The sequence below is a fragment of the Procambarus clarkii genome, chromosome 26 (genome assembly GCF_040958095.1).
Source record: "Procambarus clarkii isolate CNS0578487 chromosome 26, FALCON_Pclarkii_2.0, whole genome shotgun sequence".
Classification (NCBI taxonomy): Eukaryota; Metazoa; Arthropoda; class Malacostraca; order Decapoda; family Cambaridae; genus Procambarus; species Procambarus clarkii.
The window spans coordinates 15,344,482-15,369,271 of NC_091175.1; the positions used below are offsets into that span (position 1 = coordinate 15,344,482).

The 24,790-nt window shown below is 45.4% G+C and overlaps 1 protein-coding gene across 3 annotated transcripts in view; it reads left to right on the forward strand.

Annotated features, from left to right (window-relative positions):
• Positions 1-1,898: 1,898 nt before the first annotated feature.
• The window catches only part of LOC123756811 (uncharacterized), a 42,051-nt gene continuing 19,159 nt past the window's right edge, over positions 1,899-24,790 (forward strand). Inside the window, exon 1 of one of the 3 annotated variants that reach the window (XM_069331923.1) lies at positions 1,899-1,950. The gene's annotated coding sequence lies outside the window, so the exon portion shown is untranslated. Of the gene's footprint in view, positions 1,951-19,111; positions 19,269-24,790 lie in introns of those variants that run through there. The other 2 variants (XM_045740175.2, XM_045740173.2) reach the window with 2 other exon arrangements.

Below are 24,790 nucleotides of genomic sequence, written 5' to 3' on the forward strand. Positions count from 1 at the left end.
GAGATATTAGAAAGAACTTTTTTAGTGTCAGAGTGGTTGACAAATGGAATGCATTAGGAAGTAATGTGGTGGAGGCTGACTCCATACACAGTTTCAAGTGTAGATATGATAGAGCCCAATAGGCTCAGGAACCTGTACACCTGTTGATTGACGGTTGAGAGGCGGGACCAAAGAGCCAGAGCTCAACCCCCGCAAGTACAACTAGGTGATTACTCAGTAATATAAGGAGCAGTAAGTAGTCACCAAAAGAAGGCAACCCACTTGGAAGTCTATGAAGAACGCAAGGAGCATTGCAATTGGAGAAAACCAATCTGTCCTCAGACCAGGCTCGTTAAAGCAGCGGCCGTCTCCCCCAAGACGTATTCATAAATTGTAATGTGTTATGTATTATAAATAGGTTTCTTCTCATACGTTAATACTAGTATATATTAAAGTTCTGTGTATAGTTAGACATAAGTTTTCCTTGTGTACAAACGTTTCGAAGATAATTATCCATGATCACTACTAAAATGAACTATACAAAAAATTTAAAAAATTACTAATAACAGTTAAAAGATTTAAATATCAATAAATTGAAAAAGCCGAAAAGAATTAAACACCTTGATCAAAATATCACCATTCCTTTCCCCCCGTCCCATCCCAAATCCTTATCCTGACCCCTTCCAAGTGCTATATAGTCGTAATGACTTGGCGCTTTCCCCCTGATAGTTCCCTTCCCTTGATCAAAATATATATATAAGAACTTACAGCCAACTTGTAGAACGTAAGTAGCGTGTCTACAAGGCAGTCGACGGCTCTGAGTCGTCGTTGTTGTTTTAGGTTCAGCTACTTGGCACAAAAAAGTTCCAAGTAGCATGGGCTATGTTCCAACCCATCCTCCGTCTAATATATTACTTATGTAATGCTAGGAGGTTTTGGGTAGTTTTGTGTAATTACATGGACCACACTCAGTGACTCCGTCCTCCAGTCATCCAGTCAACCCAGCGGCCGTCCTCCCCAGACGTATTCATCAATTTTAATATACTGTGTATTAAAAATTGGTTTGTTCTCATATATAAATTAATATTATTATACATAAAAATTCTATTTATAATTAGGCAAGTTAGGTTAGGTGTTTAGGTTCTGGCGATTATCTGTATTTGAAGTACATGGCTGAAGCATTTGTTGAATCGGGGTTCGAACAGAGGACGTGAGCGAAGCACTTGTTCCGGAAGTGTTCGGAATTCATCAGTTATGAGTCGTGTGTAAACCGCTTTTCATTCATAAACAGGGGGGTTGGCGGCTGGCTTAACGAGCTTGGATCTTTGTATGCGAGGAAGCGCATACAGGAAGCGCGAAGAAGCGCTATGGTGAGCCCGAAGTGGACTTACCTGGCACAGGAGCAGGGCTGTAACTCCGGATTCGGCAACCCGTCCTCGACTCAAGTCCATTACATCCAGCGGTCGCCCCCACAGACGCATTCATAAATTTTAACATGCTGTTCATTCAGAACAAGAACTTTCTCAAATATAAATTAATATTATAATATATTAGCATATTGTGTATATATAGGCATAGGTTAGGTTAGGTTAGGTGTTTAGGTTCGGTTGGCGATTATTTGCATTTGTAGTACGTGGGTGAAGCATTTATAGCGTTGTGGTTCGAACAAAACTCGTCAGTGAAGCACTTGTTCCGGAAGTGTTCGAACGAAATCAGTTGTGAGTCGTATGTAAACCGTTTTTCATTCATAAACAGGGGGTTTGGCGGATGGATGGAATCACTTTTGGATCTTTGTTTGGAGGACGGGCTGGATTCGGAGTCGTTAAACTCAGGTCTCTTTTGACCGATATGAATCGATTCCAAAGTGTTGAGGTCCAGTTCCTAAATGATTTGGATAATCAGTACAGTTAATGGAGGTGATAGCGAAGGTGTGCTCGTGTCTTGAGAGTGACCCCCATACACACCTGTAGGGTAAGGCAAGCACCTGTGTTTATACACCTGGTGATCAAAAAGCCGCCAAGTGCGCCACACTCACCCAACACTGCAATTACAAAACTGGAAAATATAAACACCGAATCCCGGTTCAAAGAGTTACATGATCTCTTATAATAATAATAATAATAATAATAATTTTTATTTAGGTAAAGGTACATACATAAAGAGATTTTACAAAGTTTGTTGGCTTTATAGATAGAGCTAGTACATACAATGCCTAAAGCCACTATTACGCAAAGCGTTTCGGGCAGCTTGGGAGAGAGATGGGAGAAGATGTACGTGTTGTCACCCATGGGGAGGTTCCTCGTGTAGATATATTGCGTATATACGAGTAGGTACCCAGTACTCACCCACGTAATTGTGCTTGCGGGGGTTGAACATTGGCTCCTTGGCCCCAGTCAGACTGTTAGCGCGGTTGCATCCTCGAGAGGGTCAGTAATTCGATCTTAGGGGGAATGAAGACCTGGATATAAACTTAACGTGTATATATATATATACGCAAGCCATCAGTCACAATAACGTGGCTGAAGTATATTGATCAGACCACACACTAGAAAGTGAAGGGACGACGACGTTTCGGTCCGTCCTGGACCATTCTCAAGACAATCGACTTGAGAATGGTCCAGGACGGACCGAAACGTCGTCGTCCCTTCACCTTCTATCTGGTGTGTGGTCTGGTCAACGTGTATATATACACCGGTTGCTTGTCTCCCGACACAAAATAATTATTATTTTTGAATTAGTGTTTGCGTCGACAGGGACGGAAAAAAGGTACACAAGTATGCCCTGCAAAAAAAATTGTTACAGAAAATGTAAATTTTATGGCACCCTTAAGGAAAGTAAACAACGAAACTAATCGAAAAACAAAGAGTAAAACTATAAATTCTCTAATACAGATGGGAGAGAATATGGGCCAAAAAAGGGATGGGCGAGCACACTTTACAATTATCTACTACATCTGCCACTTTTGCGCCCAGTTTTACACTGTGAAGAGATTTTTACCAAGTTTTACTAACCATTTTATAAAGTTTTCACCCCACTAACGTCATCAAATATGTTGATATTACTGTTGATGGCAACATCACGTTTGTTGAGGTGACCTGAGCAACAACACGGCCTCACATGATATTTCTAACACATGATATTTCTAACACATGATATTTCTAACACATGATATTTCTAACACATGATATTTCTAACACATGATATATCTCGCCTCTGGCATCACTCCATTGACGAGCCTCTTGTTATCGATCCTGCTCACGGGCTCCGCTTTACCTGGGTTTACCTGAGGGCCACTATTTCTCTAGTGGTCGCGACGAGTACAGGAAGATAGCGGCTGGTCAAAAGTCCTCCTCATTTGCCCTCATTATTTTTGTTCTCACGCTGGATTTTAAAACACAGTGGTGATAATTTATAGGCGGATGGGGAGTAGATTTGTGAGGGAAGCTGGAAAGTGCTCGACTTCCATTATAGTCTCGCGTTACCATGGCAACTGTCTGGTGTTACCATGGCAACTGTTTCGAGTTACCGTGGCAACTGTCTCGCGTTACCGTGGCAACTGTCTCGCGTTACCATGGCAACTGTCTCACGTTACCATGGCAACTGTCTTGCGTTTCCATGGCAACTGTCTCGCGTTACCTTGGCAACTGTCTCGCGTTGCCGTGGCAACTGTCTCGTGTTACCTTGGCAACTGTCTCGTGTTACCGTGGCAACTATCTCGCGTTACCATGGCAACTGTCTCGTGTTACCGTGGCAACTGTCTCGCGTTACCATGGCAACTGTCTTGTATTACCGTGGCAACTGTCTCGTGTCACCGTGGCAACTGTCTCGCGTTACCATGGCAACTGTTTCGTGTTACCGTGGCAACTGTCTCGCGTTACCGAGGCAACTGTCTCGTGTTACCGTGGCAACTGCCTCGCGTTACCGTGGCAACTGCCTCGCGTTACCATGGCAACTGTCTCGTGTTACCGTGGCAACTGTCTCGCGTTACCATGGCAACTGTCTCGCGTTACCATGGCAACTGTCTCGCGTTACCATGGCAACTGTCTCGCGTTACCGTGACAACTTTTTCGCGTTACTGTGGCAAGTGTCTCGCGTTACCGTGGCAACTGTCTCGCGTTACCGTGGCAACTGTCTCGTGTTACCATGGCAACTGGCTCGCGTTACCATGGCAACTGCCTCGCGTTACCATGGCAACTCTTAACCCAGCTCCAACGGCCCCATTATTTATTGAAACAATCCACGAGTTTTATTTTTTACAGGGAAAAAATATTTTTATTGTAATTTATCTTAAATTTACACTGAACTTTATTGTGAGAATTCTTTAATTGCCTCAAACTGTCTCAGACTTTCTGGATCTTTTATGCTTGAGATGAAAGCTGAGAACCGTTGCTAGGGGGGGGGGGAAGGGGGGGCCGAGCTGGGGTGTGTAAATATATATAATAAATAAGATAGAGAAAATAGTTCGGTATATTAGACAACGGTCGGGAAGAAAGGCGGGGCCCAAGAGTAGCAGCTCGACGCTGCAGACACCTATATGTAAACGCACACCTTTCTCTCACTTTCTCTCCAGTCCTTCTCGCTTTCTATTCAGCTTATTAAGAACAATTTAATATGAACATCCGCCTTTAGAAAAAGATATGGAAATAACTTTCTCTTGAGCAGTGAGAACTGAGACGTGTGTGATGAGAGTGACATGTAGACAGGTCACTTTGTCACATCTTCTGAAGCTTCCTCGTGGAAATGTGACCCTTATGTCCCGTGTTGTTGACGCTGTAGAAGCTCGCCAGATGAGAAATATTGCCTTTGACTTTCTCTCACTTCTTCCAGGTATCAGAGAGTAGGACCCGCAGCCAGCGCTGTTGATGACGCGAACTTGGCTCACACAATTGCTGCCTTTTTAAAGTAATTTTTTCTTGACGACTCACAAGATATAAATGATTTTTATCCACATTTTCTCGTGTATCAGAAGCAAGTCCTTCTGACCTCCTGGTTGCCGATGTTTCTCACCACACTGGCCAGAAATGTGGAATATTAAAGTCCATAAGTGCCAGTGCCGCCAAGTATCTGAGGCGAGGAATATCCCAACACACACAAAATCTTTATCAAAGTCTTGATTACATTGGGAGGTTGTCTGGAACTCACCCTATTGTTATCTGGGATATCCCCAGTAAAAAAATATATGATTTTTGAAGTTCCTATAACTGATAGTGACCAGAGTTTAAGGAATATTACTAGAGCAATTGCTGGCCCATCTTCTGGTGTGAGGTTTAGTTCTAATGTATTTACATTGCAAGCAGTTCCGCACCTGTTAACGGAAGCCTCAAAGCCAAGTGGTAGCCTATGCGGAACGTCTGCATCGTACCTTACCTTGAGGTTACCTTGAGGTGCTTCCGGGGCTTAGCGTCCCCGCGGCCCGGTAATCGTTGGGATTGATATTACATAGTTCACGAAGTCTGTCTCTCTCTCTCTCCGTCTCTCGTAATGCAGTGTGGTAACTTATATCCACGACCACTTGACCCCAGATCAGGACTCATTTGGCGAGCCTCGGAGGCTGAGACGACACAAGAACATAAGGATGAAGACAATTACAGAAGATATATTGGCCCCATATAACGCAACTCCGGTTTGTAGCCACCCTAAGTCTTCCTCGCCTTGAACATCTTCCTCAAGACTTGCTATAGGCCTAAATGACACACACACACACACACACACACACACACACACACACACACACACACACACACACACACACCTACAGCTTTAAAAGGAGAGATTCAATAAAGAATTCGAATGTCAGAATACTTAATCATAACATAACAGGTACAACAAGGCCAGATGGCGTGGGGACCTAGAGCTTGAACTCGCTCCCCCCCCCCCTTAGTCACTGATAGGTAAGTGTTGGTAGGTAAGCACCGATAGGTAAGCGCACACACAGGTGTAAAAGGTGAAAGGGTAATTAACCTCTCAGCTGTCAACAACAGGAGGGGAAAATGGCAGGTGTTCCCTTGTACCCACTAACCGCTGTCTGACGTCACAGCTGTCAGGTGTATGCCTGCATCAGAAGGGTGAACTTGACGGGTTGGTTGTAAAGCTTATCGCCCTTAATCTCGTATTATTACTGTACATCTCGTATGCCCTTGTTCCCCCCATAACAGAGGAAAGCTTTCTTTTAATTACGGAAACTTTATTTTATTCGTGCAAGGCTGCGTTTTATTCGTGCAAGGCGGCGTTTTATTCGTGCAAGGCTGCGTTTTATTCGTGCAAGGCGGCGTTTTATTCGTGCAAGGCTGCGTTTTATTTGTGCAAGGCGGCGTTTTATTTGTGCAAGGCTGCGTTTTATTTGTGCAAGGCTGCGTTTTATTCGTGCAAGGCGGCGTTTTATTCGTGCAAGGCGGCGTTTTATTCGTGCAAGGCGGCGTTTTATTCGTGCAAGGCTGCGTTTTATTCGTGCAAGGCTGCGTTTTATTCGTGCAAGGCGGCGTTTTATTCGTGCAAGGCGGCGTTTTATTCGTGCAAGGCTGCGTTTTATTCGTGCAAGGCGGCGTTTTATTCGTGCAAGGCTGCGTTTTATTCGTGCAAGGCGGCGTTTTATTCGTGCAAGGCTGCGTTTTATTTGTGCAAGGCTGCGTTTTATTCGTGCAAGGCGGCGTTTTATTCGTGCAAGGCTGCGTTTTATTCGTGCAAGGCTGCGTTTTATTTGTGCAAGGCTGCGTTTTATTTGTGCAAGGCTGCGTTTTATTCGTGCAAGGCGGCGTTTTATTCGTGCAAGGCGGCGTTTTATTCGTGCAAGGCTGCGTTTTATTTGTGCAAGGCTGCGTTTTATTTGTGCAAGGCGGCGTTTTATTTGTGCAAGGCTGCGTTTTATTCGTGCAAGGCGGCGTTTTATTTGTGCAAGGCGGCGTTTTATTTGTGCAAGGCGGCGTTTTATTCGTGCAAGGCTGCGTTTTATTTGTGCAAGGTGGAGTTTTACCTGTGCAAGGCAGAGTTTTACCTGTGCAAGGTGGAGTTTTACCTGTGCAAGGTGGAGTTTTACCTGTGCAAGGCTGCGTTTTACCTGTGCAAGGTGGAGTTTTACCTGTGCAAGGCTGCGTTTTAACGTGCAAGGTGGCGTTTTACCTGTGCAAGGTGGAGTTTTACCTGTGCAAGGCGGCGTTTTAACGTGCAAGATGGCGTTTTACCTGTGCAAGGCGGCGTTTTACTTGTGCAAGGTGGAGTTTTACCTGTGCAAGGCGGCGTTTTAACGTGCAAGGCTGCGTTTTAACGTGCAAGGGGGCGTTTTACTTGTGCAAGGCTGCGTTTTAACGTGCAAGGCGGCGTTTTACTTGTGCAAGGCTGCGTTTTAACGGGCAAGGCGGCGTCTTACTTGTGCAAGGCGGCGTTTTACTTTGCAAGGCGGCGTTTTACCTATGTAAGGCGGCGTTTTACTTTGCAAGGCGGCGTTTTACCTATGTAAGGCGGCGTTTTACTTTGCAAGGCGGCGTTTTACCTATGTAAGGCGGCGTTTTACCTATGCAAGGCGGCGTTTTAACGTTCAAGGCGGCGTTTTACTTTACAAGGCGGCGTTTTACTTGCGCAATGCAGCGTTTTACTTGTGCAAGGCGGCGTTCTACTTGTGCAAGGCGGCGTTTTACTTGTGCAAGGCGGCGTTTTACTTGTGCAAGGCGGCGTTTTACTTTGCAAGGCGGCGATTTACCTATGCAAGGCGGCGTTTTACCTATGCAAGGCGGCGTTTTACCTATGCAAGGCGGCGTTTTAACGTTCAAGGCGGCGTTTTACTTTACAAGGCGGCGTTTTACTTGCGCAATGCAGCGTTTTACTTGTGCAAGGCGGCGTTCTACTTGTGCAAGGCGGCGTTTTACTTGTGCAAGGCGGCGTTCTACTTGTGCAAGGCGGCGTTTTACTTGTGCAAGGCGGCGTTTTACTTGCGCAAGGCGGCGTTCTACTTGTGCAAGGCGGCGTTTTACTTGTGTAAGGCGGCGTTTTACTTGTGCAAGGCGGCGTTCTACTTGTGCAAGGCGGCGTTTTACTTGTGCAAGGCGGCGTTCTACTTGTGCAAGGCGGCGTTTTACTTGTGCAAGGCGGCGTTTTACTTGTGCAATGCAGCGTTTTACTTGTGCAAGGCGGCGTTTTACTTGTGCAAGGCGGCGTTTAATTAAATATGATTAAAAGCTTGGTGAATCCATATTTATTTTACAAACAATAAAAACAACTCGTTGGGCTAACCATCGCTTGTTAGCTGCGGTCTTGATCTTCACTTTAATCTTAACACTTGATCTTTGCATTTGACCTCTGACCTAAGCACATGACCACTTAACTCTGGACCAGGAGTCACAAAACGCTTACGAGCTCGTAACTCGATAATGGAGGCTTAGTCTGTATTTACTAAGCAGTTTTTTAACCATTCAGTCCAAGTTTCTGTTTCAGACATGACCATCAGCTGTGTTGCTCTCGTTCGGAACGTGATTTGACCTTGTTCTTTATATTATGCGATCTGATCGTGACCTTTGTACTAGACTTGACCTTCCGCTGGGTTTGACGTTCGTAATGATCATCCTGCTTTAATCATTGCAGTTTAATTCAGCTGTCTCAAAAGGTATTGATATAAGCATTATTCTGACTCTGTGATTTCCTATTTAATTATTTATACGTACACAAATTATCAATTATTCATTTTTGCTGTCAGATTATGACCAGCTGTGTCTCAGCCTGATTGACCAGACCACCAACCAAGAGGCATGCTCAGAGACCGGGCCGCGTGGACATTGATCTCCGGATTCAGAGAAAATTACTCACAAAGCAGGTAGATGAAACACGATGAGTGAGTGATGCTGTAACATGATTGCGTTGTTTCATCAAATCAGTTGAGAATCTCGAGTCGATAGACAACAGTTGAAGGCGGAAGAGATGATTCTCAATAGAGAAATTATAGTTGTAAGGAAAAAAACACAAGTTTAAATATGCATATTAGGTGAGGGTAAGAAGCAATATGTAACTGGAACAGAGAGCATTGTCTCCTCCGATTTTAAAAAGGACGTTTTACAAATCTTTGAATATTTAAAAGAATATCATCTTTGGGTGTTCTTGAAGGAATCTTCAGAAAAATTTGAATACGAAAATGTGCGTAGAATAACTCACGCAAAAAAAGTATTCTTTATATACTATAAGATGACGGAATTTATAAAGCCATAAAATATATATATTTTTTACATATATCGTCGCTCGCTAAAAAATGAATAATAATGCTCATTAAAAATATTATTTGCTTATATATATATATATATATATATATATATATATATATATATATATATATATATATATATATATATATATATATATATATATATATATATGCATGCATGCCTGCATACAAGTGCCTAATACGTGCTTGTCTCAATGAGACAAGTGGCATTGTCTCAATGCCACTAGGCTAGTCCCAGAACTAAGAGACATGAACTACGAGGAAAGGCTGCGAGAACTACACCTCACAACACTGGAAGACAGAATAGTAAGGGGAGACATAATCACTACCTACAAAATTCTCAGGGGGAATTGACAGGGTAGATAAAGATAAACTGTTAAACACGGATGGTACGCGGACAAGGGGACCACAAGTGGAGACAATACCCAAATGAGCCACAGGGACGTTAGAAAGAACTTTTTCAGTGTCAGAGTAGTTAACAGGTGGAATGCATTAGGCAGTGATGTGGTGGAGGCTGACTCCATACATAGTTTGAAGTGTAGATATGATAGAACCCAATAGGTTCAGGAACCTGTACACCAGTTGATTGACAGTTGAGAGGCGGGACCAAAGAGCCAGACCTCCAACAAGCACAACTAGGTGAGTACACACATCCCCAGGAAAAAGCCGTCTAACTCCAAGGTATCTATTTACTGCTAGGTGAACAGGGGCATCAGGGTGAAATAAACTGTATCCAATTGTTTCTTCCTCTGCGGGGGATCGAACCCGCGCCCTTAGGATTACAACCCCTGAGCGCTGTCCACTCAGCCGCGAGGGCTCCCCTCTGTGTGTGTGAGGTAAAGATACAGATGAGCATTTATTAGTTTTTATTTAGTTTTCCTCACAGAGTAAGAACCAGTCCTTGTGTGCACGCGCGTGTGAGCGTGTACGCGCGCGTGTGAGTGTGTGCGCGCACGTGCGAGGGGAGGTAAAACCCCACTCACTCCCTTACCCTGGGATGTCTCCATGACAACCAGGTTAACTCAGAGCTTGTGTTGGCCACGCTCTCCCCCCCCCCCCCCCCACCCCCCCACCCCACCTATTCTCACCTATTTTATAACCCTTCCCCCCCAACCCCCTCCACGACATCCCCCCCCCCCCTCTATTCCCCATGGGGCCCCCTCCCCCCCCCCCGCTCTCACTACCAACCCCAACTACTGTGAACTCTCCTCATCCTCACTTCACTATATCCGGATCCTGTGGTGCAGTGGGCTACGTCTTCGACCCATAATCGGAGATCCCAGGTTCGTTTCCCGAGCGGGACTTAAGGGGGTGTGTGAATGTTTTTTTTCGCCTGATGCCTTTTTAACGCCTAGCAATAAATATGTACCCCTTGGAGTTAAGCAACTATTGTGGGTTGCGTTTAGGGGGGAAACCTCTTTATACCTAACGTAATTCAGTCCATCTTCACGTAGACTAAAGTAACGAACTATTCCATTTTTTTCCAATTACAAAAACTCGTGGGTACGACCTAACTTGCTGCATGGGTAACAGCTTCTCCATATCGACCTACCCTGGCTTTGCGGCCTGGAGAGGGGAAAACCTGCTGCATGCGTAAACATAGTTGAGGAAAGATGGACAGGTTTCGTAACTAGATGAGGCAGGGAACTATCAGGGGAAAGCGCCAAGCCATTACCACTATATAGCACTGGGAAGGGGTTAGGATAAGGATTAGGGATGGGACGGGGGGGGGGGAAAGGAATGGTGCCCAACCACTTGGTGGACGGTCGGGGATTGAACTGATTGATAAAGATTAAGCCACCCAAGAGGTGGCACGGGCATGAATAGCCCGTAAGGGGATTGAACATCGACCTGCATGAAGCGAGACCGTCGCTCTACCGTCCAGCCCAAGTGGATGGATAGCAAGTAGACGAGCAAATACTTGATCCTGGTCCAAGGTTGTCTCAAGGAGCTTCCACAAAGATCTTGACTTCCTCCAACAAGTGCATGTTTAACAACCAATTAACAGGTTGTATTCACCAACCAATCAACTGCTTGTATTATATCAGCCAATGAGGGGGTAAAACAGCCTTAAGCAACGCAGCATACAGCGATAATTCTTCACAAGAAGGAACAACTCACACAGACTCTCTCATCTCCCACCAATCATCCGCTTCGAGGAAGATATCATTGACCAATCAGCAACCAGATTCTACCCAGAAGTTATTAATCTGTCGATCGGGGAATTCTCTGATAGACCTTCGTCATTAATGAGAGTGCAAGGGTCGTTATCTATCGCTTATGGGGTGATAGATAACGCAGATTCACCCTCCCCCCCCTCAGATTCTATCTTTTTTTGCGGGGGGTAGATTGATTGTCACTATGCGTGATTGTATTTATGTATGATTGTATTATGCATGATTGTATGTATGTATGACTGTATGTTTGCATGATTGTATTTATGTATGATTGTATGATAGCGTGTGTACTCCCACGACACAAACTATTGTTATCTAATGCGATCAAACTTGGACTGGACGGTAGAGCGACGGTCTCGCTTCATGCAGGTCGGCGTTCAATCCCCGACCGTCCACCAAGCGGTTGGGCACCATTCCTTTCTCCCGTCCCATCCCAAATCCTTATCCTGACCCCTTCCCTGTGCTACATAGTCGTAATGGGTTATTTACCATTGGCTCCTGATAGTTCTCTTCCCTATCGCGATCAATCGTTCACGCTATTGGTCACATTAGATTAGAGGCGTGTCAAGGTGTATGATCGCCTTGAAAAGTGTTTTATACACACACAAAATGCTCTGTGAGTGTGTATGAGTGTGTGTATATATAAATATTTTTAATACACTATTATTCAGTCGTCTCCTTTCCTACGTCTCTTCTTTTTTTCTGTGTACTCACTTATTTGTACTCACCTAGTTGTGCTTGCGGGGGTTGAGCTCTGGCTCTTTGGTCCCGCCTCTTAACTATCAATCAACTAATGTACAGGTTCCTGAGCCTACTGGGCTCCATCATATCTACACTTAAAGCTGTGTATGGAGTCAGCCTACACCACATCACTGCCTAATGCATTCCATCTGTTAATTACTCTGACACTGAAAAAGTTTTTTTAACGTCCCTGTGGCTCATGTGGGTACTCAGTTTCCACCTGTGTCCCCTTGTTCGCGTCCCACCAGTGTTGAATAGTTTATCCTTGTCTACCCTGTCACTTCCTCTGAGAATTTTGTAGATAGTGATCATGTTCCCCTTTGCTCTTCTGTCTTCCAGTGTCGTAAGGTGCATTTCCCGCAGCCTTTCCTCGTAACTCATGCCTCTTAGTTCTAGGACTAGTCTAGTGGCATACCTCTGAACTTTTTCCAGCTTCGTCTTGTGCTTGACAAGGTACGGGCTCCATGCTGGGGCCGCATACTCCAGGATTGGTCTTACATATGTGGTATACAAGATTCTGAATGATTCCTTACACAGGTTCCTGAACGCTGTTCTGATGTTAGCCAGCCTCGCATATGCCGCAGACGTTATTTTTTTTATGTGGGCTTCAGGAGACAGGTTTGGTGTGATATCAACTCCTAGATCTTTCTCTCTCTCCGTTTCATAAAGTACTTCATCTCCTATTCTGTATCCTGTGTCTGGCCTCCAGTTTCCACTGCCTAGTTTCATTACTTTGCATTTACTCGGGTTGAACTTTAACAGCCATTTGTTGGACCATTCATTCAGTCTGCCTAGGGTCATCTTGTAGCCTCCTCCATACATTGACGTGTATGCGTGTGAGTGTGTATTTACTATTTCTGTCTTCAGAATCGAGCTATTAGCTCTTGGACCCCGCCTTTCTAACCACTCTATTTGTCCTTTATTATGTCTTCTACATATATTTTTCTCTAACAGACACACACACATCCCCAGGAAGCAGCCCGTAGCAGCTGTCTAGCTCCCAGGTACCTATTTACTGCTAGGTGAACAGTGGTATCAGGGTGAAAGAAACTTTGCCTATTTCGGCCTCCGCCGGGAATTGAACCCGGGCCCTTAAAACTACGACCCCAAAGCGCTGTCCTCTTGGCTGCAAGGACCTACGAGGCTGTTTGTGTGTGTTTCCATATCTAACAATTCCTTCCAATCAGGTGGTTTGCATGACCAAGCTTCAGCTCCTGGACCCCGCCTTACCTGCTGGCGGTCGTCTAGTGCAGCGACTCACGACTTTGTTTATTGTCATATATGTTAATAAGACTATAGAGGCAACCTCTACTGTTTCCTCTTTTAGGTCCTTCCTCTTGCTTACTAGGCCTACACTGACGAGGTTTTCCCCTCACGTTACTGTGGCTCGTCACAGTGTCTACCTTCCTCTCGTGTGCCACCACTACTGGGCCTGGACGGTAGAGCGACGGTCTCGCTTCGTGCAGGTCGGCGTTCAATCCCCGACCGTCCAAGTGGTTGGGCACCATTCCTTCCCCCCGTCCCATCCCAAATCCTTATCCTGACCCCTTCCAAGTGCTATATAGTCGTAATGGCTTGGCGCTTCCTCCTGGTTTCCTTCCTTCGTGTCCTCTCGTTATGTTATTGCTCAATATAAGCTTTATTTTATCGATAACCTTTAGTATTTTGTATGTCTGAATCATGTCTCTTCGTTTTCTCTGTGGTGGAATTAGATTTAACTTCATCCATTTCCCCGTAGTTCAACCCCCTTCATTCCGCGACACGTCTTGAAATAAGCTTGTGAGGGTCGCCTCACAAGGCACGCAACACTCAAGGCTCGGGTCCACTATGTACAAACGAAGGAATTGAATAATATTGAACAACTCCACAAGGGCCGTGATGAGGGTTCGAACCTGCGTCCGAGAAGATCCCAGACGTAGAATAATATTGTTATTAACAGATTTGCAGGCAGAGAAAGAGTAATTTCGTTGCAGATATAAATAGATAAACACTGCTAGGGAAATATTAATATGCAAATGAGATAAAATGAGCGAGAGGAGGAAGAGAAAGATGAGTGTAATAGCGAGGAACATGCAACAACAGTTTGATATATCTATTGGAAACCTCAGAGTCAAGGAGACGCAGTCTTCCCTTGCCCCCTCCCCCCCTCTCACTCTCTCTCTCTCTCTCTCTCTCTCTCTCTCTCTCTCTCTCTCTCTCTCTCTCTCTCTCTCTCTCTCTCTCTCTCTCTCTCTCTCTCTCTCTCTCTCTCCCTTTCTCTCTCTCTCTCTCTCCCTTTCTCTCTCTCTCTCTCTCCCTTTCTCTCTCCCTCTCTCTCTCTCCCTCTCCCTCTCTCTCTCTCCCTCTCTCTCTCTCTCTCTCCCTCTCCCTCTCTCCCTCTCCCTCTCTCTCTCTCCCTCTCTCTCTCTCTCTCTCTCTCTCTCTCTCTCTCTCTCTCTCTCTCTCCCTAATGGTCCTTCTCCTCCTTCTTCACTTGCCAACCTCCCTCCCTCCTCCTTACCCAACGAGGTCCACTCAGAGAATAACAAGAGGACTTGAGACAGATACTTCAAGCTAATCCAACTTTTTCTCTCTCTGAATCTGTGTCTGTCTGTTTGTCTGGCTCTTTCTGCTTATATTTAGAGTTCTGAATTTGAGGTCGAGTAAGATATGGAGAGAAATAGATAGAAAAAGCAAATGAAGATAAAAGTAAACACGAGAGAGAGAGAGACAAGAAAAGAGTATTATATTTTTCTGTTACCTTTCCACCACCACTCACACTGTAGGTGTGGTGAGTATGATGTATATAGAGTATTAAAAAGAGAGAACTATGGGCTGAAGTATATTTATTGGTTGGTTAGTAATCTATTAACCCAAAAGTTGCAAGTAGCACGGGCTATGGTGATCCCGTGGTGTATTTACCTGACACAGAAGCGGGGCTGTAACTGCGGAGGGTAAGATGAAACTATCTTAATATATATATATATATATATATATATATATATATATATATATATATATATATATATATATATATATATATATATATATATATATATATGCTCAACAACTTTGTTATAATCTTAAGCCCTGTACGTTGTAAATTAGACTTGACTAATTAGTTAAGGGGACATGTTAAATATTGCCCTTAACCTGTTATCAAACAATGGATGAGTTCCGAAGCCGTACGAGGTTGCAGACGAGGAGTCACAATAACGGGGCTGAAATATGTTAGCCAAACCACACACTAGAAAGTGAAGGGACGACGACGTTTCGGTCCGTCCTGAACCATTCTCAAGTCGATTGTGTCCATGGAAAATGGTCCAGGACGAACCGAAACGTCGTCGTCCCTTCACTTTCTAGTGTGTGGTTTGCCCTAGGAGGGTATTTATAATAATTATAACCTTGGGTTGTAAAGTTTTGGCACTCGTAAATTATTTAATAAATGTAAACAAAGCCGCCTTGATTAAAGATGAACAGGTTTCGTAAGTAAATGCCTAATGACTCCTGGCCCCAGGTGTGGAGTGGGCTCAGGTGCTGATGTTTGCTGACCAAACTTAATTAGAGTCAGGTGTGTGGTCGTCTTGACAACTTAACAAGGATCTGTAGAGCCCAGTAAGTTACCGTTATCAACAAGAGGATATAAATACCTTTTGAAGTGGTTCAGGGGATTAATAATCCCACCGCCTGGTTGGTGGTCTGATCAACCAGGCTGTTAGACGCCGCTGATCGCATTTTGACGTAGGAGTAGCAGCCCATTTTTGTATTTTTATTGACCAAAAATAGCTCTTAAGATAATTATATATGAGGAAAATATATAGCATATATGCCACATTAACATCCCTTAAGAGGTAAATACCTGAAAAATATGATATTGTCGATGAATATAAGCGAATTGCTGCAATTAAAGCAAATTAATTGCAACAAACATGTTGCAATTAAAGTGAATTTGTCTCATAATCGAGTTTTTTGTCGAATCTGGCCGTGAGGATGTGGATGGAGGTGGCTTCCATAAATTCTTTCACGTATTCCTCTTACTGACTTCCTGCACAAGGCACGAGCATTTCCTTAATGTTATTTTTGGTCATCGAGATTTCTCTTGTGGTGATCTGCTTATCTATAAAAAATCAAGTTATCTTTAATGCATACTTGTGTGTTCGTACAGTTTCAGGCACCAAGAAAAAGATGTTATTCTGTCTATACGTCGTAAGTACCGGGGCTCAGAGATCAAGTCCCAGCTGTGTCTGGGGTACAAGTGACAGGATGAACAACCCAGTGGGTTTTCTTCCTATTGGGGAGTGTTGTACATGCTGCTATGGCGGTGTGTTCACTCACAGGATGAGTGGCGCTGCCCAATACTGTCACTATGGCGGTGTGTTCACTCACAGGATGAGTGGCGCTGCCCAATACTGTCACTATGGCGGTGTGTTCACTCACAGGATGAGTGGCGCTGCCCAATACTGTCACTATGGCGGTGTGTTCACTCACAGGATGAGTGGCGCTGCCCAATACTGTCACTATGGCGGTGTGTTCACTCACAGGATGAGTGGCGCTGCCCAATACTGTCACTATGGCGGTGTGTTCACTCACAGGATGAGTGACGCTGCCCAATACTGTCACTATGGCGGTGTGTCCACTCACAGGATGAGTGACGCTGCCCAATACTGTCACTATGGCGGTGTGTCCACTCACAGGATGAGTGGCTGCCCAATACTGTCACTATGGCGATGTGTCCACTCACAGGATGAGTGGCGCTGCCTAATACTGTCGCTATTGCGGTGTGTCCACTCACATGATGAGTGGCGCTGCCCAATACTGTCGCTATGGCGGTGTGTTCACTCACAGGATGAGTGGCGCTGCCCAATACTGTCACTATAGCGGTGTGTCCACTCACAGGATGAGTGACGCTGCCCAATACTGTCACTATGGCGGTGTGTCAACTCACAGAATGAGTGGCGCTGCCCAATACTGTCACTATGGCGATGTGTCCACTCACATGATGAGTGACTCTGCCCAATACTGTCACTATGGCGGTGTGTTCACTCACAGGACGAGTGACGCTGCCCAATACTGTCACTATGGCGATGTGTCCACTCACAGGATGAGTGACGCTGCCCAATACTGTCACTATGGAGGTGTGTCCACTCGCAGGATGAGTGACGCTGCCCAATACTGTCACTATGGCGGTGTGTCCACTCACAGGATGAGTGACGCTGCCCAATACTGTCACTATGGAGGTGTGTCCACTCACAGGATGAGTGACGCTGCCCAATACTGTCACTATGGCGGTGTGTCCACTCACAGGATGAGTGACGCTGCCCAATACTGTCACTATGGCGGTGTGTCCACTCACAGGATGAGTGGCGCTGCCTAATAAACTCGCCCCTCGGAGCAAAATTAAACAAATTACATCACAGGGGAGTACACACGAACATCAATAAATATGCATTGCTAACTCTCCTACAGTGTCGAAGACAAAGCTCGGAGGAGAATACAATATCTCCTTCAACAAAATATGTTAATATGGAAGTTAGCCTATTAGTTTACTGATGAGAGAGGCGTAACAAATGCTACGATCCGCTTGCAAAGTTCACCCTTTAGCAGCGCTCACTAACGACCCTTCGACCAACTGTCAGAGCAGTAAACAATTTGCATATTTCTGTAATCAGTCCTCTTTAATGAGGATGGATTACGGCTGGGCCAATTTGCATGAAACGATGGCAGTTGGAGCTGCTGCCTGAGGAAGGCTTGGGGCACCGCTGAGTGCCTGGCACTTGTCCAGATGCCATAGAAAGCTGTAAGAGACCCGGTGCCAGCGCAAATTCTTGGTAAATCACGAAGTGCCATATAGCGTGGCACTGAACCTCTTTCAAATATCTAAATTCTTGGCCAAATTTGGGAGTAATAATAGTTTTGAAAACTGATGTAAATGAAGATCACTTTTGGCAACTAGGCTCAACAATTAACTTAGTGTTAACTGTAGTCTCAGTTAACTACGAGTAACTATAATTAACACTTCTCATAGATTCGCATCGTCTGCAAACATCAACATATAAGACTCGACTCCTGCAGTCAGTTATATAAATTTGTATGTGTCCCGGCACTGATCCTTGAGGCATCCCGCTTGTTACTCTAGGCCAGTGTGTGTGTGCCTGTGTACTCTCCAAGTCATACTCGCCTAGTTGTGCTTGCGGGGGTTGAGCTCTGACTCTTTGGTCCCTCCTCTCAACTATCAATCAACAGGTGTACAGGTTCCTGAGCCTATTGGGCTCTATCATATCTACACTTGAAACTGTGTATGGAGTCAGCCTCCACCACATCACTGCCTAATGCATTCCATCTGTTAACTACTCTGACACTGAAAAAGATCTTTCTAACGTCCCTGTGGCTCATTTGGGTACTGAGTCTCCACCTGTGTCCCCTTGTTCGCGTACCACCCGTGTTAAACAGTTTATCTTTATCAACCTTGTCATTTCCTCTGAGAATTTTGTAGGTAGTGATCATGTCTCCCCTAAAGTGTTTGGTGTGTGTGTGTGTGTGTTCCAGACATTATGGCGTGTTGTTCAATGCTGGAGTACGAACATTACACTCGTCTGTCTGTTCGGTTCGTTATCCCAGTCAATCCTCTCCTAATGATGGTGTTGTAGTGACTCCTTCATCAATTAAGCATGCTACTACGGCTTCTAATATCAAGGGTCGCGTTATAGTGAGTGGGTCGCTCTGTGGGACGTGGACTGGTGCTGGTGTAGTGGCCAAGTAGTGAAATAGAGAACAAGAGAAGCATCAAGAATACTTTATATACATATTCGTTTTCCCCTAAAACATTAATTTAACCATTCTGCGTTTTGGGAGTGAAGAAATCTACGAACAAGAGCGCCATGAAAGAAGAATTTGGAGAGGATTCAGCGAAGAGAAGAGAAGGAGATAATTGAGTAAGAGAATGGAGAGGAGAGAGAATTAAGTAGGACGAATACGCGCATCATGAGGAGAGTGGAAGGCAGCGGCCGGGAGAACCCAGACCGCAGTCTGCTGGCAGCTGCCATCCAGGTCGCACGCAACGCCCGCCCGCCCGCCCGCGACTCTCTTTACTGCGCGCTGTCAGTTACGCGCCCGCGAGCGGTCGGCTTCTACACGCGTTGTGAGTGGTTGGCTTCTACGAACGCTGCGAGTAGTTGGTTTTCACGCGCGCTGTGAGTGCTGTCTTCCACGTACGCTGCGAGTGCTTGAATTTTACGCACTCTGTGCGATACTTGGCTTCTATATTCGCCGCGAGAGCTCCTGCTCCACATGCTACATGGTCCTTACACATCTGCCCTCCTCAAGTCACATATATATATTTTATATACGTAGTTTCCAGCAAACAACACACATATATACATATCCAGTTGTCTGGTACACGGGTACAAAATATATACACCCAGATAAAGACTAAGAATGGCGTATATGCGTACGATCAGCTTGCGTACGCACAGCATTATATGCGTCATTGTAGGATAGCGCATGTAGTGATGTGTGGTAGTGTGTGTGTGGGTTTTCCCTGTACTTCATATGTACATTCGTTTCTCTTTTCAAGATTATTCTTACACGAGACAGTGTTTAAGAACAATGTTTACTTGAAATAAAAGTTTCATTTCTAAGTGTTGTATACAATTGAAATTTTAAGATAAATAAGATCATTACTCCTTTAAAAACTGAAATTAAACACACACACACACACACACACACACACACACACACACACACACACACACACACACACACACACACACACACACACAACTCAGAGGAGTTACAGAGATGTTAGGAAGTTTTCTTTTAGCGTGAGAGTAGTGGAAAAATGGAATGCATTTAAGGAGCAGGTTGTGGAAGCAAACTCTATTCATAATTTTAAAACTAGGTATGATAGGGAAATAGGACCGGAGTCATTGCTCTAAACAACCGATGGCTAGAAAGGCGGGATCCAAGAGTCAGTGCTCGATCCTGCAGGCACAAATAGGTGAGTACGCACACACACACACAGACACACACACCTGTGTCTCCTTGTACTAGTAAACTAGTAAAAGGAGGCAGGGAGGCAGAGCTAAGAAGGTAAACAGGATGTGTGAGTGTTGGTGGTGAGAGAGACAGTGAGGGATGCTGGAGGCTGAGGAGACCATCCTCATCTGCTGGAGCATCCTCATCCTGTGTTTCCTTGGTGTAAAAAACTTGTTTGGTATAGGTTGTGTATGGCAGTGAGGAAGTCAATGGGGTTGTGTATGGCAGTGAGGAAGTCAATGGAGTAGTGTATGGCAATGAGGAAGTCAATGAGGTTGTGTATGGCAATGAGGAAGTCAATGGGGATTGTGTATGGCAATGAGGAAGTCAATGGGGATTGTGTATGGCAATGAGGAAGTCAATGGGGATTGTGTATGGCAATGAGGAAGTCAATGGGGATTGTGTATGGCAATGAGGAAGTCAATGGGGATTGTGTATGGCAATGAGGAAGTCAGTGGGGTTGTGTATGGCAATGAGGAAGTCAATGGGGTTGTGTATGACAATGTGGAAGTCAATGGGGTTATGTATGGCAATGAGGAAGTCAATGGGGTTGTGTATGACAATGTGGAAGTCAATGGGGTTGTGTATGACAATGTGGAAGTCAATGGGGTTTGTGTATGGCAATGAGGAAGTCAATGGGGTAGTGTATGGCAGTGAGGAAGTCAATGGGTTTGTGTATGGCAATGGGGAAAGAGCGATAGGTAGAAGAGGTAAACTTGTGTGTACTCACCTAATTGTGCTTGCGGGGGTTGAGCTCTGGCTCTTTGGTCCCGCCTGATGGGGATTTTGTGAGTGCAAGTGCGACACTCAGCGGGGCTAGGGTGGAAACGCTGAAAGAAACTGGTTTTAAGTGCCTGCAAACATGTGGTGGAGGTGAGTGCCTTGGGACTGTGAAGCGTGATACACTTTACTGGTGCGGTTGGCATTGTGCATGGCAAGTTATAGAGCGTAGGTCCCCGACTTCCCTTCCCCTAGGAGAGCTTCCTTTGTTTATATCCTTTTTGACAAACTTTTTATCAAGCTGTTGTTGTTTTTTTCTTTTTGCACTTGTTTGCTTGTTCCTAAGGTCTCTTACTAGTCTCACACTGTAGATCTAGTCAGGGTGGACTCAAATGAGACGGGGTAATGTAAGGTCCGACCAACCCGTCTTAAACCCGTTTAATTACACTCTTACAACCCGTCTAATTACACTAATTACTACATCTCATCATCTCAAGATAACCCGTCTCTAGATTAAAACATCGCATTTTGACCTCAATATCCCATCGGACAAAATATGATGTACTATGTATCATCCGTGACAAATATTCAGGTCTACTATGCGTGGATCTCTTACGTCAGGTTCGGAAAACTGAGTACATGATTTTCTATCCGTTGTGAAAACTCGAGAGGACGGGATAGAAAGCTAGAAAGGGAAGGAAGATGGAGGGAAGGCACGATATCCAACCACTCCGACCATCGGGGATCGAGCGCCGGCCTGCAAGACCGTCACCTTGTCGACCAGTCCTAGCGCATGGACATTGGACTGTGATAAGAGAGATATAGCGGAGGGGGAATATATGCCTCTGGGGACATAGTCACCTGGGGAGCCGGTCGGCCGAGCAGACAGCACACGCTGGACTTGTGATCCTGTGGTCCCGGGTTCGATCCCGGGCGCCGGCGAGAAACAATGGGCAGAGTTTCTTTCACCCTATGCCCCTGTTACCTAGCAGTAAAATAGGTACCTGGCTGTTAGTCAGCTGTCACGGGCTGCTTCCTGGGGGGTGGAGGCCTGGTCGAAGACCGGGCCGCGGGGACACTAAAGCCCCGAAATCATCTCAAGATAACCTCAAGATAGTCTTCCATTTTCTTGGTGTTTGTCTTGCAACAAGCACACTCTTGTCCTGTTGTGTAATTGTCCTTCAATGAACTAGCTTTATACAAGGTGTAGACAGTGACGGGACAGGGAGTGGACAGATCGTCCGCAAGACAGTACGACAAGTTAGTTTTCTTATTGTTAAAACCGTATATATTGATAGGTTAAATTAAGGTGTATTTGCTAAGACTCAGCTGTTAGGTTCCCTTGGGTTAGGTTAGGCTGGGTAAGGTTAGGTTAGGCTGGGTAAGGTTAGGTTAGGCTGGGTAAGGTTAGGTTAGGCTGGGTAAGGTTAGGTAGGCTTTAACGTCCATTTACGAACAATGTTGTGTAATGTACGACTCATATCCATTTGTATCTAATGAAGAATGTATGCAGGTGGAGCAGGAAGAAGGAATAAGAGGCAGTAAGATGATTGGGGAGTTAGATAGAGGGAGAAAGGAGCTAAACCTATAACAAAAAAAAAATCAGTCAATAGGACAGAGAAAAATTATCCTAGAATAACACAGTTACACCCAAAGTGGGAAGACGATTAGAACCAAAGAATGTGGGAAGCGAGTCATAGATTCATGGGAGACGTATATGAAGATAGGCCCATGAGAGGAAGACAGATGAAGACAGGTCATAGAGAGGAAAATAGGGTCGTGGGGAAGAACAGAGACCACGGCATGGAAGGACGAAAATAGGACCATGGGATGAAGGTTGAAAATATGACCCCTAGAAGGAAGGGTCATGGGAAAGATGGGGTCACATGAGGAAGTCATGCGAGAGAGAGAGGGAGGTCATGTAAGGGGATGTCAGGTCTTGGAGGGCCAGGAATAAGTACCAGCCTCCAGCCCGACGCTAATCTTAGCCCCCTCCGAGTTGCTGGGGATGAAGAGTGAACGCCGGAACACCTGGAGTGCAGACTCCGCCCACGGCGTTCCTCTGGGCGCTGGCGAGAACGCCCAGAGATGTGTTGACGACTCTAGTGATATAAAGGTCACACGCTGTGCCTGCTCCCCGCTGATCAATACTTCAGCGACAACCAACCACACGCCATCCAGCAGCAGTGATGACCAGTATTCACTGCATCGCCTTCAAGGCAAATCGGATTTGTCACTGCATCTCCTCCAAGACGACTGGCTTGTCACTTCATCTCCTCCAAAACGACTGGCTTGTCACTGCATCTCCTCCAAGACGACTGGCTTGTCACTGCATCTCCTCCAAGACGACTGGCTTGTCACTGCATCTCCTACAAGACGACTGGCTTGTCACTGCATCTCCTACAAGACGACTGGCTTGTCACTGCATCTCCTACAAGACGACTGGCTTGTCACTGTAACTCCTATAAAACGACTGGCTTGTCACTGCATCTCCTACAAGATGACTGGCTTGTCACTGCATCTCATACAAGACGACTGGCTTGTCACTGCATCTCCTACAAGACGACTGGCTTGTCACTGCATCTCCTCACTCATCACTACAGTGTAGAATCAGTCTCTCTCTCTGGTGGACATGAGAAACAAAATATGTCCCGCAATGTCAAGTTGTTGACTTCAAGATGTAAAATCCCTCTCACGCGATGATCATAATTCTTTACGACTCGAACGTGTGAAAATGATGCCAGTGTCAAGTTGAGCAAGATTATTTGCCATCTTCGGTTAAACTTTGCAACTTTCAGTGGGTAAAGCGTTTAGTTTAGGGCGCTGGCTGCTGTAATCGAGAGGAGCTGTCAGACACGACCCGCGTGATCGGCAATGATGTGTTGACACTCTTCTGATTAGCTTCTGGCGTCATTCATATAGTTGAGTTGTCTTCACGAAGAATTAAAGTCTTGTTTGAAGATTGATGAGCCAGTAATTTCCGCTGGGGTTTGTCATTCGTAACTTTATGTATTAGGACTTAACGATATTATCGAATCGGAGCCCAAGCGGTACCGTCTTCAGTTTGAGGATCACAGTTCAACACCCGATGGTCCAAAAGATTGGGAACCGCTCCGTCATTCCTTCCTTCATATCCCAGCTCCTTGTCCTCATATATCAGCTCCTTGTCCTCATATCCCAGCTCCTTGTCCTCATATCCCAGCTCATTGTCCTCATATCTCAGCTCCTTGTCCTCATATCCCAACTCCTTGTCCTCATATCCCAACTCCTTGTCCTCAGATCCCAACTCCTTGTCCTCAAATCCCAGCTTCTTGTCCTCATATCCCAACTCCTTGTCCTCATACCCCAGCTCCTTGTCCTCATATCTCAGCTCCTTGTCCTCAGATCCCAACTCCTTGTCCTCATATCTCAGCTCCTTGTTCTCAGATCCCAACTCCTTGTCCTCATATCCCAGCCCTTTGTCCTCATATCCCAGCTCCTTGTCCTCATATCCCAACTCCTTGTCCTCATATCCCAGCTCCTTGTCCTCATATCTCAGCTCCTTGTCCTCATACCCCAGCTTCTTGTCCTCATATCCCAGCTCCTTGTCCTCATATCCCGGCTCCTTGTCCTCATATCCCAGCTCCTTGTCCTCATATCTCAGCTCCTTGTCCTCAGATCCCAACTCCTTGTCCTCATATCCCAGCCCTTTGTCCTCATATCCCAGCTCCTTGTCCTCATATCCCAGCTCCTTGTCCTCATATCTCAGCTCCTTGTCCTCATATCCAAGCTCCTTGTCCTCATACCCCAGCTCCTTGTCCTCACATCCCAGCTCCTTGTCCTCATATCCCAGCTCCTTGTCCTCACATCCCAGCTCCTTGTCCTCATATCCTAGTTCCTTGTCCTCAGATCCCAGGTCCTTGTCCTCATATCCCAACTCCTTGTCCTCATATCCCAGCTCCTTGTCCTCATATCCCAG